Raw genomic sequence first — 15806 nt, forward strand, 5'->3', positions numbered from 1 at the left:
TGTTGTATGTAAAAGCAATTTCAATTTAGGTGGTGATGTTGGGTGATTCCATACATAAAGGTGGTATATGTATGGGCTTGAATCCAACTATTCAGAGTCAGAGTAAGAAGCAGCAGAATGGAGGCATTTCTAAAATAATCATTCAGCTAATTATAAGAAGCGGTACCGTTTACAAAACTAGATAGGAGCTTACCAGGAATCAAGTCTGTAGTCAGGTTAAGTTTTCGTAATTCTGGAGTAGAGACAAAAAGGGAAGCCGCTCTCTATTAGTGCATATTGCTTGTGAGGAGGGACGCCTATAAAGAGAAGATATCGGAGGCCCTAGGAAGAACGACAGACATTCCTCGGACTCAAACAACTGGTGAACACCCCCACCCGCCTCGCTGGCCACACACTCGACCCCATCTTCTCCGCCAGCAACCACGTCTCCTTCAGCCACTCCGCCGGACTACACTGGACAGACCACAGATGCATCCATTTCACCTTCAAAAACCATGAGGAGGGTGTTATGAATGTAAGGGTAACAATTGGGGAAAGTGCACAGAAGGTAAACAACTGAATAGTGGGGAGTAATAATTTTTGTATGAGGGATGTATTATGAGTTTGGGGTTGGAGCAAAAAATGATTTTGTTGTGTATTCACAGTTATTTGTAAAAAAAATGTGGGGCTGACATATGCATTCTTAATAATTGTAGATACCCCTGAGGAAGGCCAACATGAGATCAAAATGCATTGGGTGAAGATATGTAATGGACTGATGAAGTTTTCTTTACGTGCCTACAGATAGGCCCGGATGGGCAATCATAGAGCAACTAACAAGCGTGAAAATATGGAACTTTGTTTTCTGTGACGTGACGGACAAAAATGAATAAATTATCGAAATAAAATGGATGAAATTGGTTTACTAGTGAGTACGTGATAAAAATTCAACACAAATATGCATAAAGCTGTGCAACTCCTTCAGTGACTCGTAAGCCAGCGAGTCACAATACTTCATGACATTGTCTCAATTGTGCACTAAAAGGAGCGGAGTGCATCAGGAGTGTATGCACGCTAAAAGTGAAAAAAATGAAGTGTTTCAATCAATGAGAAAAAAACGGGTGTGCTGCAGATCTTTCGAAAAATGAATCACCTTCAAAAAGAATGCATCACACTACCGCACGCAACAAATCCCCCTTAGATGCTGGAGCAAAATCACCACAGACCAGCTCCTCGTATCACTGAGCCAGAACCCGCCAGGCGATACCGCTGACACCAACCACGCAGCACACAACCTCGCACAATGGATCACTGTTAGACGGACCGGGAGGGTCGGCCGAGGTTACGGGGAGAGGTCTCCAGGGAGAGCCGTCTCCAACGACTGTACAGATAAGTAACTTCCCCCCCACAGACGGACACCACACAAGGTTGAAGGTTAACAAGACTTTATATGCAATTCTTAGGTTACGAGGATGGATACAAGGAGGTCTGGACTCAGGGGTCCCCTCGGTTCTAGTCTCTGGTTTAGGAAAGGGGTAGCGGGACAGTCTTAGTTACCAATGAGTACAAAATAGCTCTCAATCCTCGAGCTCGGCGTTCTAGATGATCGGGCCGTGGAGGAGCCAAGCAGGTCCCGAGATGGATGAAGGAAGGACGACGGTCCGCGGCGGAGCCTGCAGGTCCCGGTGGAAGATGACGGTTACAACGGTCCGCGGCCACGCCAGCAGATCCCGACGACGATGAAGGATGAAGGTTACGACGGCTGTGGCAGCGCCAACAGGCAGGACGATGGTGCACAGGACAGAGCTATGGCAGCGCCAGTAGTCCGTCCAGGATGAGTTCCTCTTTACGTCTCTCGACTCCAAGATACAACTGCCTTCCTGCTCTGGAGCTGCCCCAGTTATAGGGCTGGCGTGCTTTGATGTCCGGACCCTCGCACTTGGAGGTCGGGAGGTCCGGGATGGGGGAGTCCAGACACCCAGCAGGGGGGTGGAGCCAGCGCCCGGGGAGGCGATGGGCGAGCGGCACTTGGTGGGGGAGAGCCATCGGCACCTCTTTCTCCCATTGACTTGCCAAGTAGCCCGCTCACCTCCTGGGTGGAGGGTGGTGCCGGAATGTCTGAGGCCGGGCCAGGCCCAGGGTTGAGGTCGATCGGGGGCCAGGCGGCCTCGTGGTGGAGTGTCCAAGATGGCGCCCCAGGCTGGGCGCGTGGGCCGGCAGTGGATCGGACCCTCGAGGTCGGCAGGCTCGAGGGCAGGGGTCCCTGAGGGGACGGAGGACGTGCAATGGTGGTGTGTGGTACTTGCGGGACTGGACTCAGGCCTGGTTGGGCCGGGGGAGAGCGGCCCTTCATGTGGCCTGTCCAACATGCGTCCCCCCCAGCTGAAGGCGGGGAGAGTTACCCATCCTCTTGGGGACTCTCCTCGTCGAGGCGGAAAAACCGGGACAGGCCATCCGCGTTGGCGTGATCTGGCCCAGGCCGGTGTTCGACTGTGAAGTCCATACCTTGCAAGGAGATGGACCAGCGTAGCAACTTTGGGTTCTCCCCCCGCATATGCATCAGCCATTGCAGGGGTCGGTGGTCGGTCTGCACCCGAAAGTGGGTGCCGAAAAGGTAGGGCCGGAGCTTCTTGAGGGCCCATACCACAGCGAAGGCTTCCCTCTCTATGGTGCTCCAGCGTTGCTCCCGTGGTAGGAGTCTCCGGCTGATGAAGGCCACCGGTTGATCAAGGCCTTCGGTGTTCACTTGAGACAGGACTGCCCCAATGCCCTGGTCGGAGGCGTCCGTCTGGACGACGAACTCCCGGCTGTAGTCTGGGGCCTGGAGCACAGGGGCGGAACACATGGCGGCCTTTAATTGTTCAAATGCCGTTTGACACTCTGGGGTCCAGGTGACTTTCTTGGGCTGGTTCTTTGACGTGAGTTCTGTGAGGGGCCCCACTATGGTACCATAGTCTTTTACGAACCTTCGGTAGTAGCCCGTGAGGCCCAGGAAGGCTCGTACCTCGGTTTGGGTGATGGGGGGCTGCCAGGCCTGGATGGCGGCAATTTTCAGCTGTAGCGGGGCCACTAGGCCGCTTCCCACCTGGTGTCCGAGGTAGGTTACAGACCCTTGCCCAATTTGACACTTGCTGGCCTTGATCGTGAGGCCAGCTCGCTGAAGGGCTTGCAGCACTGCTCGGAGGTGGTGGAGGTGCTCGGTCCAATGGTGGCTGTATACAGCGATGTCGTCTAGGTAGGCGGCGCTGAATCCTTCGAGCCCCGCCAGGACCTGATTGACGAGCCGTTGGAATGTTGCTGGGGCATTCTTCATGCCGAAGGGCATGACCGTGAAATGGTAATGGCCATCGGGGGTGGAGAAGGCAGAACGTTCTTGCGCCCGGGGTGTGAGGCCGATCTGCCAATAGCCTGCTGTCAAGTCGAAGATGCTGAGGTAGCGGGCAGCTCCCATTCGGTCGACTAGTTCATCTGCCCGGGGGATGGGGTGCGCGTCTGTTCTGGTGACCGCATTCAAGCCCCGGTAGTCGACGCAGAACCGGAGTTCGGGTGTGGTGCCGGGGGCAGCTGCTTTGGGGACCAGTACGACAGGGCTGGCCCAGGGACTGTCTGAGGGCTCGATGACCCCGATCGTGAGCATCTTGGCTATTTCTTCCTGGATGCAGGCCCGTACCCGGTCTGGCACGCGGTAGGCCCGGTGGCGGATAGGGGGGCTGTCCCCGGTATCCACATCGTGCACACACCAGGAAGTGACACCCGGGGTGAGGGAGAACAGGCTGGCGAACTGTGATAGGAGGGCTTGACACTCCTGGCGTTGTTCTCTGGTGAGGGCCTCTGAGAGCCGGACCCCATCCACGGAGCCGTCTTGCTCTTGAGTCCGTAGGAGGTCAGGGAGAGGCTCGGAGTCTTCTTCAACCCCAGTGTCTGTGGCCATCAGGAGGCTGAGCTCTGTTCGCACAAAGTGGGGCTTTAGTCTGTTAGCGTGGAGGACCCGGAGAGGGTTCCGGGAGGATTCCATGTCGATGAGATAAGTGGCAGGCCCCTTGCGCTCTATTACTTTGAAGGGCCCCGTCCATTTGTCTTGCAGGGCGCATGGCTCAGTGGGGGACATCACCCATACCTGTTGGCCAGGTTCGAATTCAATGGATGAGGCATTCTGGTCATACCATTTTTTCATGTCCTCTTGACTGGCCTCTAGGTTGGCCTTCGCTAGTTCTCTGAACCGCCGGGTCTGGTTGCGGAGAGTGAGGAGGTACCGGAAGACATCTGGAGGGTTCTTTAGCGGAGGCATCTCCCAGCCTTCTTTGACGAGACTGAGCGGCCCTCGCACTGGGTGTCCATATAGCAGTTCAAATGGGCTGAAGCCCAGGGATTTCTGGGGGACTTCTCGATATGCGAAGAGGAGGCACGGCAGCAGCACATCCCACTGGCGACGGAGGGGCTCTTCCAACCCCCCGATCATTCCCTTTAGCGTGCGGTTGAACCGCTCAACGAGTCCGTTCCCTTGAGGGTGATAGGGGGTTGTGAATCTGTAGGTGACCCCGCACTGTTGCCAGAGGGACTTCATGTATTTGGAAATAAAGTTCGTGCCTCTGTCGCTGACGACTTCTCGGGGGAAGCCCACACGGGAGAAGATCCCCATCAGGGCCCGGCCGACCACCGGGGCTGTCACAGTTCGCAGAGGAACAGCCTCAGGGTAGCGGGTGGCGTGGTCCACTAGCACCAGGATGAATCGATGGCCTTGTTTTGTGCGTGGGTCCAAGGGCCCCACAATGTCTATTCCGACTCTCTCAAACGGGGTAGTGACCACGGGAAAAGGTTGCAGGGGAGCCTTTAGTTTGCGGCCGCTCTTCCCACTGGCTTGGCACGTGGGGCAAGATCGGCAATGCTGGTGCACATCGTTTCTCATTTTGGGCCAGAAGAAGTGGGTCACTAGGCGACTGTAGGTTTTATCTTGTCCCAGATGTCCTGCCAGGGGGACATCGTGGGCCAGGTTTAACAGGAAGTCTCTGAAACGGAGGGGTACCACTAGTACTCGGTTGCTCCCCAGCTCGGCGATTCTTTGCTCGCTGTACAGCAGATCATTGTCCCAGTAGACCCAATGAGTTCCGGGGGTATCCCCTGCGCTTTGGGCGAGCGCTTGCTGGCGGAGTCCCTCGAGGGAGGGACAGGTCTTCTGTTCTTTGCGAAATTGTTCTTGCGTGGGCCCCCCTTCTTGAGGCCACTGGTCGAGGTTAGCGAGGTCGGTGGGTTGAGCTGGTTCGGCGGGAATGTTACGGTCGGTGTTTTCGGCCGGGGCGACCGGAGGCGGTGGCGCCGGCCATTCGGGTTCTTCTGGCTGGTGGTTGGCACGGGCGGCCATGGAACGGGTGGTGACGCACGCCCAGTCGGGGACGCCCAACATCCCCAGGTGTTCCTTTCGCTCCACGGCGGCCCACGGAGAGCTTTCCAGGTCATTGCCCAGGAGGCAGTCTACGGGGGCATCGTCTCGGACCGTCACTTTCAACATGCCGGAGACCCCCCCCCATTCGAAGGGGACGCAGGCCATCCGACACAGGCTCTCCGAGTTATCGGCTGATCGTACAGGGCAGAGAATGTTCGGTAGATACTGTTCTGGGGCCACCAGGTGACAGCGGACGGCTGTTACACTGGCCCCGGTGTCACGAAGGGCTTCGGCCTGGTGTCCATTGATGCTCACCCATTGGCTGTACTTCTGGGTGTTAGCGGGTAGGGGGACCCGCGGGACCATGTCTTTCCCCCCTAAGCAGGCTAGAGTCATGGCGGCTGGCTCCCACTCTTGATGCTCTTGTTCGTACTCTTCCTGTTCCTCGGAGATCTGTTCTTCCCCTAGGGCTGCAGCGGCCACTTGGCGGGGTCTTGGGCTCTGGTACTGCGGGCAGTTTGGGTCGTTCGCATAGTGGCCGACTCGTTGACATCGGTGACACGTGACATTGGCTCTGTACCCCGGTCGCGCTGGGGTGCTGCCCCGGTTGGCCGGGGGGGTGGTGTTGGTAGCGGGGGCGACCGGGGCGTTGTCTCTTCCTCGCCCTTGGCCCCCTCCTCCTCCTCTGGGTCGGTGCTGACCATTGTTGTTCCGGTTCTGTTCGTAGGACCCATTCCGGCCCACTCTGGTGATCTCCCACCGGTCAGCTTCGGCTGCGAGCTGCCGGGGATCCGTTAACTTGCTGTCGAGGAGGTGTTGGCGGAGTTCAATGAAGCAATTGTTCGACAGATGCTCCCATACCATCAGGTTAAATAGTTGCTCGTAGGTCGTGACGTTGCTTCCTCGGATCCAGCCCTCGAAGGCTCGGCTAAAGTATGTTACATAGTCCACCCAAGTTGTACCCGGGATGCGGGTGCAGTCTCGGAACCTCTGACGGTACATCTCGGGTGTGAGACCATAGCGGGTGAGGAGGGCCGCTTTCATATGGTCGTAGGAGGTCATCTGGTGGTCCGGGAGCTGTAGTAGGGTGTCGCGGCCCTCATTGAGGAATCTTCCCCAGAGACCGGCTCCCCAGTCGCTTCTATCGATCCGGTGTGCAGTCATAGCGATTTCATAGGCTTTAAACCATTGCTGGATGTCGTCCTCTCTGAAGTATTCTCGGACAACATCCTTGGGGATGTGTACCTTTTTGTCTGTGGCCCCTGAGGTGGGGGGTCGCTCGGGTACCCCTGCTTCTTTATTCTGCTTGCGTAGGTTGATCTCGGCTAGGTTTCGTTCGTGTTCGTACGCTAGTTTTTTTTCCTCGAGCTCCCTTTGTCTCTGTTTCTCCTCTCTTTCTTCTCGGAGACGCAGGTGCTCTAAGTTGATTTTTTGTTCGGCCAACTTAAGTTCAACGTCCATTTTAAGTCGGGCCATTTCTAGTTCGTGTAGTCGGGTCCTTTCTCTTTCCTGGATCTCGCCTTGCGAGAGACCCGTTCTTTGCCCTTCCGGGGCCGTGGTCGTTTTTTCTACGGTGCTTTGATCAGGGGTTCCGGCAGCCCCGGTCTCTGCCCAAGATTCTAGGGCATGTTTAAAATCGTCCTTGGTACTCAGTCCGGTGGTAGCGATACCCAGTTCGATGCAGAATTGTTTAAGTTCACGATGGTTGTACTCCTCCAATTTCTCCATTTGGAATTTCTCGGTTGATCCGCTCTCTTTCGTGGTCATTGTGACTTCGTCGTGGGGTGAGCTACTCTCTGTACGTTTATGCGGTGATTCGGATCGCGCCGCTGGCCACCAATGTTAGACGGACCGGGAGGGTCGGCCGAGGTTACGGGGAGAGGTCTCCAGGGAGAGCCGTCTCCAACGACTGTACAGATAAGTAACTTCCCCCCCACAGACGGACACCACACAAGGTTGAAGGTTAACGAGACTTTATATGCAATTCTTAGGTTACGAGGATGGATACAAGGAGGTCTGGACTCAGGGGTCCCCTCGGTTCTAGTCTCTGGTTTAGGAAAGGGGTAGCGGGACAGTCTTAGTTACCAATGAGTACAAAATAGCTCTCAATCCTCGAGCTCGGCGTTCTAGATGATCGGGCCGTGGAGGAGCCAAGCAGGTCCCGAGATGGATGAAGGAAGGACGACGGTCCGCGGCGGAGCCTGCAGGTCCCGGTGGAAGATGACGGTTACAACGGTCCGCGGCCACGCCAGCAGATCCCGACGACGATGAAGGATGAAGGTTACGACGGCTGTGGCAGCGCCAACAGGCAGGACGATGGTGCACAGGACAGAGCTATGGCAGCGCCAGTAGTCCGTCCAGGATGAGTTCCTCTTTACGTCTCTCGACTCCAAGATACAACTGCCTTCCTGCTCTGGAGCTGCCCCAGTTATAGGGCTGGCGTGCTTTGATGTCCGGACCCTCGCACTTGGAGGTCGGGAGGTCCGGGATGGGGGAGTCCAGACACCCAGCAGGGGGGTGGAGCCAGCGCCCGGGGAGGCGATGGGCGAGCGGCACTTGGTGGGGGAGAGCCATCGGCACCTCTTTCTCCCATTGACTTGCCAAGTAGCCCGCTCACCTCCTGGGTGGAGGGTGGTGCCGGAATGTCTGAGGCCGGGCCAGGCCCAGGGTTGAGGTCGATCGGGGGCCAGGCGGCCTCGTGGTGGAGTGTCCAAGATGGCGCCCCAGGCTGGGCGCGTGGGCCGGCAGTGGATCGGACCCTCGAGGTCGGCAGGCTCGAGGGCAGGGGTCCCTGAGGGGACGGAGGACGTGCAATGGTGGTGTGTGGTACTTGCGGGACTGGACTCAGGCCTGGTTGGGCCGGGGGAGAGCGGCCCTTCATGTGGCCTGTCCAACAATCACCAACTGCGCCAACGACCTCGCCCCACTGAAGAACTCCCCAGGGAAGACCGGCAACAGGAAAAATTCATGGTTCACAGACGCCCTCAAAGATTCAAAGAAATCCTGCCGAACCTTTGAAAGAACCTGGCGCCACGAACGGACAACAGAAAACCTGACAGCCCTCAAGAACGCCACCCGCAAACACCACCAGCTGATCCGCACCCCCAAAAGGGCATTGTTCAAAGAGCGGCTAGACAACAACACCTACAACAGCAAGGAACTCTTCAGCATCGTCAAAGAGCTCTCCAACCCCAGAGCCAGCAACAACAATATCACCCCATCGCAAGACCTCTGCAACTCCCTCGCCACGTTCTTCCACCACAAGATCGCAGATATACACGACAGCTTCGGACCCCAGACCCTGCCTCCAGCCACCGAAGCATCAACCCCCACCATCACCCTCAGCGCCTGGACCCCGATCAGCACGGAAGACACTACCCACGTCATGAACTCCATCCACTCTGGCTCTCCCTCTGACCCTTGCCCCCATCATATCTTCAACAAACCCGACATCATCATCGTACCCCACCTCCAGACGTCATAAACAACTCCCTCATGTCAGCCACCTTCCCTGAGAGCTGGAAGCACGCAGAAATCAGCGCCCTTCTGAAGAAACCCACAGCGGACCCCAAAGACCTCAAGAGCTTCCGCCCCATCTCTCTCCTTCCCTTCCTGGCTAATGTCATTGAGAAGACCATCAACAAACAGCTGACTGCTTTCCTCGAGGCAAACAACTCACTCGACCCGTTCCAGTCCAGATTTCGAACCAACCACAGCACCGAGACCGCCATCATCGCAGCCACCAACGACATCAGGACCTGATGGACATCGGAGAAACAACCGCCCTCATCCTTCTAGACCTCTCGGCAGCTTTTGACACCATATGCCACCGCACACTAACATCCCGCCTCCTCAACACTGGGATCCCAAGGGAAGGACCTGGACTGGATCACCTCGTTCCTCTTCGACAGAACCCAGAGAGTCCGCCTTCCTCCCTTCCGCTCAGCAGGCACCGAGATCATCTGCGGAGTACCTCAAGGCTCCTTGCTCAGCCCTACCCTCTTCAATATCTACATGAGCCCACTCGCCGCCATCACACGCAAACACAACATCAACATCATCTCCTACGCCGACGACACCCAACTGATACTCTCCCTTACCAAAAACTCAGACACCGCCAAAACCAACCTCCAGGAAGGAATGAAAGACGTCGTAGAATGGATGAAGCTCAGTCGCCTAAAACTGAACTCAGACAAAACGGAGGTCCTCATCCTCGGACAATCCCCATCTGCCTGGGTCGACTCATGGTTGCCCACAGCTCTGGGCTCCGAGCCAAAACCCACGGACTACGCACGCAACCTGGGATTCATCCTGGACTCCTCCCTCATGATGACCAATCAAGTCAACGCCGTCCCGTCATCGTGCTTCAACACCCTGCGCATGCTCCGAAAAATCGTCCGATGGATCCCCACTGAAACAAGAAAAACCGTCACCCAGGCCCTCGTCACCAGCCGACTGGACTACGGAAACGCCCTATACGCAGGAACCACGGCCAAACTTCAGACTCGACTCCAACGCATACAGAACGCCTCCGCACAACTCATCCTCAACATCCCTCGCCACAGCCACATATCCACCCACCTAAGGAACCTGCACTGGCTCCCCGTCTGCAAGAGGATCCTGCTCAGGCTCCTCACCCACGCACATAAAGCGCTACACGACAAGGGCCCTGAATACCTCAACAACCGCCTCTCGTTCTACATCCCCACAAGCCAGCTCCTCTCCGCCAGCCTCGCCCTCGCTACCGTCCCATGAACTCGCAGAACCACCACCGGAGGAAGATCCTTCTCCTACCTGGCAGTCAAGACATGGAACTCCCTCCCCGTGCACCTGCGACTGACCCAGGACCATCTCACCTTCAGAACACACCTCAAGACCTGGCTGATCAAGCAGTAGTGACTCCCCCCCTCCCTTCAGCGCCTTGAGACCCTCACTGGTGAGTGGCGCGCTCTATAAATGTATTGATTGATTGATTGATTCCAACTAACAGGCATAGCGTTATTACTTATGTATTTGAAGGTGCGCTGGAACTGCATTAATTAAAGGTCAAGGGTGTGCTGGGAGGAGGCCCGGTTTGGAAAAGTTGGGTGAATCGCTACTGAATACCCCATATATTTAAATCAAGGGCATGCTGGGAGGAGGCCTGGTTGAAAGAGGTTGAAGTATCATACAAAGGCAAAAGTTACCATTTAGAGCCTCGACCCGCGTTGCTAAGTGATAGGAGACACAGTTAAAAGGTAGAAACGGGGCCACCCTGGATACGGGAGTGCTCACTAAAATAATTGCTCCGTTGTATTTTTGAGAGCCTCAACTCCTGTGCTGCTGTCAGCGTTCAAATTTTACCATCAGGCCGGTGTTTAGATTTCTGCGGTCATCGAGCAAGAGGAATTTGATTCCCTGCCGTCAGATATACTGTGACTCATATCCTGACGTCAGAGTTTATGTTGTATCCAAGGAATGACAGGAGAAGGAGGTAAACTTAAGGATTAAGTTTAATTAAGAGTTTCAAGTACAGCATAAGATCCATCAGAGTGCACATCCAAGAAGCTCCAGTCTTCAACTGAAGATCAGGAGCAGAACATTCTACCATAACCTAGCAACCCAGGTGCTAGGATGCAAAAACATGAAACAGCATGAGCAATGAGGGAACATAGGATATAACACACCTCCTTTCCCACAAAACAAAAACAAAACAAATTAAAATAAACAAAGTGAAAGAAAACAAAAGATGAAACAAGAATTTCACAATTGAACAACATATCAGGTAATGTAATCATTCAAATATTTAGGTGTAAACTGAATTCTAGATGACTTTGAACAGGAAGCAGAGACCTCAGAAGGACCTGAGGCAAGTTCAACTACATCTAAAGAAGTCGTGTTAACATCATCAGTGTAGGAAGGTGGATATCTGACTATGGTTACCCCCAAACTTTTTGCCTGGTGTTTAGCTGGTTCTTGACTTAGTTGGCCTGGGATCCTGCTATTCAGGGCCCCAGGCTGATTGCTCTCTCCTTAAAATGGACTCCATGTACCTTAGGTGCATAACACAATTGGAATTGGTTCACCTTATAGGCCCCTGTAACAGTGTACCATAGGTACCCAGGGCATAGGTGTAGCCAAGGCCTACCAGGGGCTGCAGCATGAATTGTGCCACCCCTGGCCTGGCCTCCATATTTGACAAAACTGGCTGATCACTCAGCTGGGGTAAGTTGGTGTAATCACCTCTTGCTTAGATATAGTATCCCTATATCTAACCCTAAACTGGACACATATGTTCCTATCAGCCACTCCTATGGAAGGCCTCATCAATCCTGGAGGCAGAGTGCTTGGAAATATGTGAGATGGTGCTCTAGCATGAGCTGAGCCTGTCTGCAGCTGTCGGGAACCACTCCCTAAGCTGTTCCGGGATATTGCCATACCATATACTCTTAAGTGCATTATAATCCTCGTGGTTAAATGCTATCTTTGGTTTGGCTTTATCAAAACATGTCGAGTAAGGTGTCATACGAATTGGAATACTATCCCCTCGCCAGTTCTGGTGACGGGGATAGCATTCCACCCTTCTAGAGGGACACGACATGTGTGTAGCCTTAACCCCGGTTAAAGTTAAACAGAGCCTCAGCATCACAAAATGGATGCTGCCACCACAGACACGAGTCTGGCCTCCTGCTGCTGACCGAAACTTGGCAGATGGTGGCCTGGACAAAGGGTTTCCTGCCTTGGGAGGTGCGAGCACCACCCCAGACAGGGTTTTGTGTATTAGGTAGGACAGGGCTGAATAGAATCAGACATGCCCGGGGCACACAAGGTGTCCCCGTGCATAGGCCAGTCCAAACCGGTCCTGGGACTTTCCAGACCCAGGCTTGGCGCGGAACTGGACAAAGGAAAGGGGGTGTAACCGCCCCCCTTCCTGGTTCCTCCCAGAGGAGGGACCTAGTAGGTGATCCACCCCTCAGATTGGGAATAAGAGTGGGAGCAGTGCCATTGCACAGCAGATCATCCTGAATCAACTTTACACAAAGAAGAAGACTGGACTTCGACATTCTGCTGCACAGAAGACTGAAGAGAATCTCCCTTGTGGCCTAGGAGTGGCCACCCTGTGAACACAGGTACCAACCAGCAACTCGACGTCTGCTTTGCCGCTGCCTCCCGCCGGAGCCCGAGCCCAGAGCCCAACAAGAACCAGACTCCCAGACCTCTCAGAGCCCGATCCACAGTCCCTGCAAAGAAGGGACCCGTGGAGGCACCGAGTGACGTGGGACCGGACCTCTTGGAAGACACTCGAAAAGCTGACTGCGCAGCTTCTGAGGCATCCTCGACGTTGTGCTTTGGGGACTGAGAACCCCCACCACCGAGCAGCCCTTGCACCGAAGATCAGCCCTCCAGCATCTCCACGATCTGCGTGGGGCCCTTTTGCATTGTGCCACTCGACGCGCCATCCCGGCCACTAGCCACGTGGTCAGCGGCCATCTTGGCGACGAAACCGACGATTTACACAGCAGGTCTGGTTGCTCCAGACCTAACCAAGCTCCTGTAAAAAGGAGCACCCGCTCTGACCTTGCTGGTCCGAGTGATAAGCATCTTTCAACTTCTGCGTGGCTTGCATTTGCCAAGGCCTGTTTGCTCCGATCAGGTCGCCGACACCGCCAACAGCGAGAAGCCTACGTGGGACAGCTCGTGACCGACTCCTGGACGTCCTCGACCCCGGGTATCCACGTGGCTGCAGAAAGAAGCTACCTGACAACGCCTGTTTGCACCCGACATCGCCTGGTTCCAATCTGGTTCCACGGTAGTCACTGGCTAGTGACTTTGAACACTGTCCCCTCTGCTTTCAGATCTTCACATCTTCAGATCCACCCTTGGATCCACCGGAACTCTTCACATCGAGCCGCCTGCAGCATCTTCAGCTCCAAGCACCATCGACCAGCGTGACGAAACCCGACACTACTTCGACCCTGTGCACCCGCTTCCTGTGGGTGAGGTAACTCAGCTCCGCCGGTGCTCCTGCACTGGTACACATCTCAAGGGCCTGTGTCTTAAGTTTCAGCTCCGTAGGTCACTCGGAAGGTTCCTAACTTTGTACTTTTTACGCACCATAGACTTTGCATTGGAAAGTGCGTGCACTTTGAACACTGCACCCGAGTCCCGTGGGCCTTTCCCGACTTAATCATTGCTAGTCTCGAATAGCTCCAGCGATTCCCAAGGCCCTAGGTCTGTTCCCTTTCCTATTGGTATCTCTTATACCACTTTCTTAGTATATGGTTTAGGTGGCCCCTAGGGCTCATCCATATTGTGCAACTTTTGTGTATTTTAAACTGTCTTGTGATTTAACGCTTGTGCTTCTGTGCTCATAAAGAGTCCAGGGGATTTTATAGTTAATAAATCAATATATATTTTCAATATATATCTGTGTGGTGTCCCTTTCATTTGGTATTCAAGGGGGTTGTGTATGGTATAACAGCTGGCTTCACATGCCTTTCAGAGTTTAGCCTAAGACTGCTTTGTCCACGTTACCACTAGGATAACTGGTCTACAAGGTTGAATTACAACCATCATCATAAGGGTTGCTTGGCATGGTACAAAGTGATCACTAAGAATTAGTGAGCATTATATACCAGGCCAACTTCTCACTATCAGAACTCGTCAAAGCAGTAGATTGAAGGAATTCTTCCTCATGAATATTAGTATTGTCAAACAATGACAGAGCCCCATCAGACACATTGGCACTACATGAAGGAAGGTTATAGGGAGACAAAATGTTAGAGTCAACTGCTTGGGGATAACGTTTGAACCTGAAACATCAACAGGAGCAATGTCCAAGCCCTTCACTTTTGAAACGGCCCTTTTACTCCACCACTTACCACCAGTAACTTTAACAGCATGTTTGCCGATTTGAACAATAGTTGTCTCAGGATAAAACTTTGAACCTTTGGCCTTACAAGGTCTTCGGATTCTAACTTTGTCGCCAACGTTTAAAGAAATTTCTTTCACATGTTTATCCAGATCATACCTGACTTTGGACTTGAGCTGAGCAGATACAACCTTATCTTTGACAAGATTAAGATCAACAACAATTTTACTTTGAGATGTTTTGCTAACAACCCAACCAGGGGATAACTCATTAAAGGATTGTCTCCCTCTTAACAAGAGGAAAGGTGTCACCCCAGTGGTTGAGTGTGGTGTGTTGTTGTACGACCAAATTCTGTCGCAGACAATATCCTGAACACAAAGGCCAGATGAAACAGCTAATTGGACTGCGTCCTTCAGGACACGATTCGCTCTCTCCACTAAACCGTTGCCCTGTGGGGAGTACAAAGCAGTGGTAAGGTGTTTAATGGCAAAATTATCCAAAAAACTATTCATTTCATGAGATACAAATTGTACCCCATTGTCCGATACTAAGAACTTGGGAATTCCTTCGGACTGGAAAAGTTTCTTAAGACATTTTATGACATTATAGGTATTAGGTTCTTTTAAAAACTCACAGACAACCCATTTGGAGTGATAGTCTACAATGGTAAGTATAAATCTGAAACCCTGGTTTAAACCACCAATAGGCCCTAGAATTTTTAGATCACATACTGGATCATAGATAGAAGGATCTTCATGATCATCTATCATATCAACAGACAACAATATTTTTTTTACAATCTGTTCTTCACATGCATTGGAATTATCAGAATCAGAGACTTCAAGGTACATTGTCTTGGACTTGAACTTGCAAACTGCAGCAAAATGACCAATCTTTTTACAATTAGTACATTGTTTTTTTAAGGCCGGACAGGAAGTTGAATTGGCAAGGTGTAATTATGATCCACATCTATAACAAATGGGAGGTTTATCAGACTTTTTCCATTCAAGTTTAGGAGGTTGATTACGTTGAGAATTATTTTTTGAGGAAGTAGACTTTACTAAATCTACATGTGTAGGTTTATTATTGCCTAATTCTTTAGAAGCAAAAGCAGATCTTTCTATACCTCTGGCCAATTCTAAAGTTTCTTGTAAAGAGGGATTACGACAACATAAAATTCTTTCCTGAACTTTGTTATTAAAGCAATTCACAACAATTTGATCCCTGAGATATTGATCAATAGGGCCTTCAAATTCACAAGTTGCAGCCAAAATTCTCAACTCAGCCAAAAATATATCAATTTTTTCATATTCCCTTTGTTTGCGTGTGTAAAATCTATGTCTTTCAACAATTACACTTGGTTCGTCCTTAAAATATTTTTCTAAACGAGCAATAGCCTCAGTGTACTCATTCCAATCATCTGAGGGAGGTCTAATAACAGGGGGTTGATGATCAAAAATTCTTTGACCCTCAGTACCCAAGGCACTATATAACATCGCATTTTTTCTGGCAGCAGAAAATTTCACAGCATCAATGGCAATTATATAGCTATTAAAGGCTTTAAACCAATGGGACCATTTTATTTTAGGTGTACCT

This window comes from Lissotriton vulgaris, chromosome 6 (assembly GCF_964263255.1).
Source record: "Lissotriton vulgaris chromosome 6, aLisVul1.2, whole genome shotgun sequence".
Taxonomy (NCBI): domain Eukaryota; kingdom Metazoa; phylum Chordata; class Amphibia; order Caudata; family Salamandridae; genus Lissotriton; species Lissotriton vulgaris.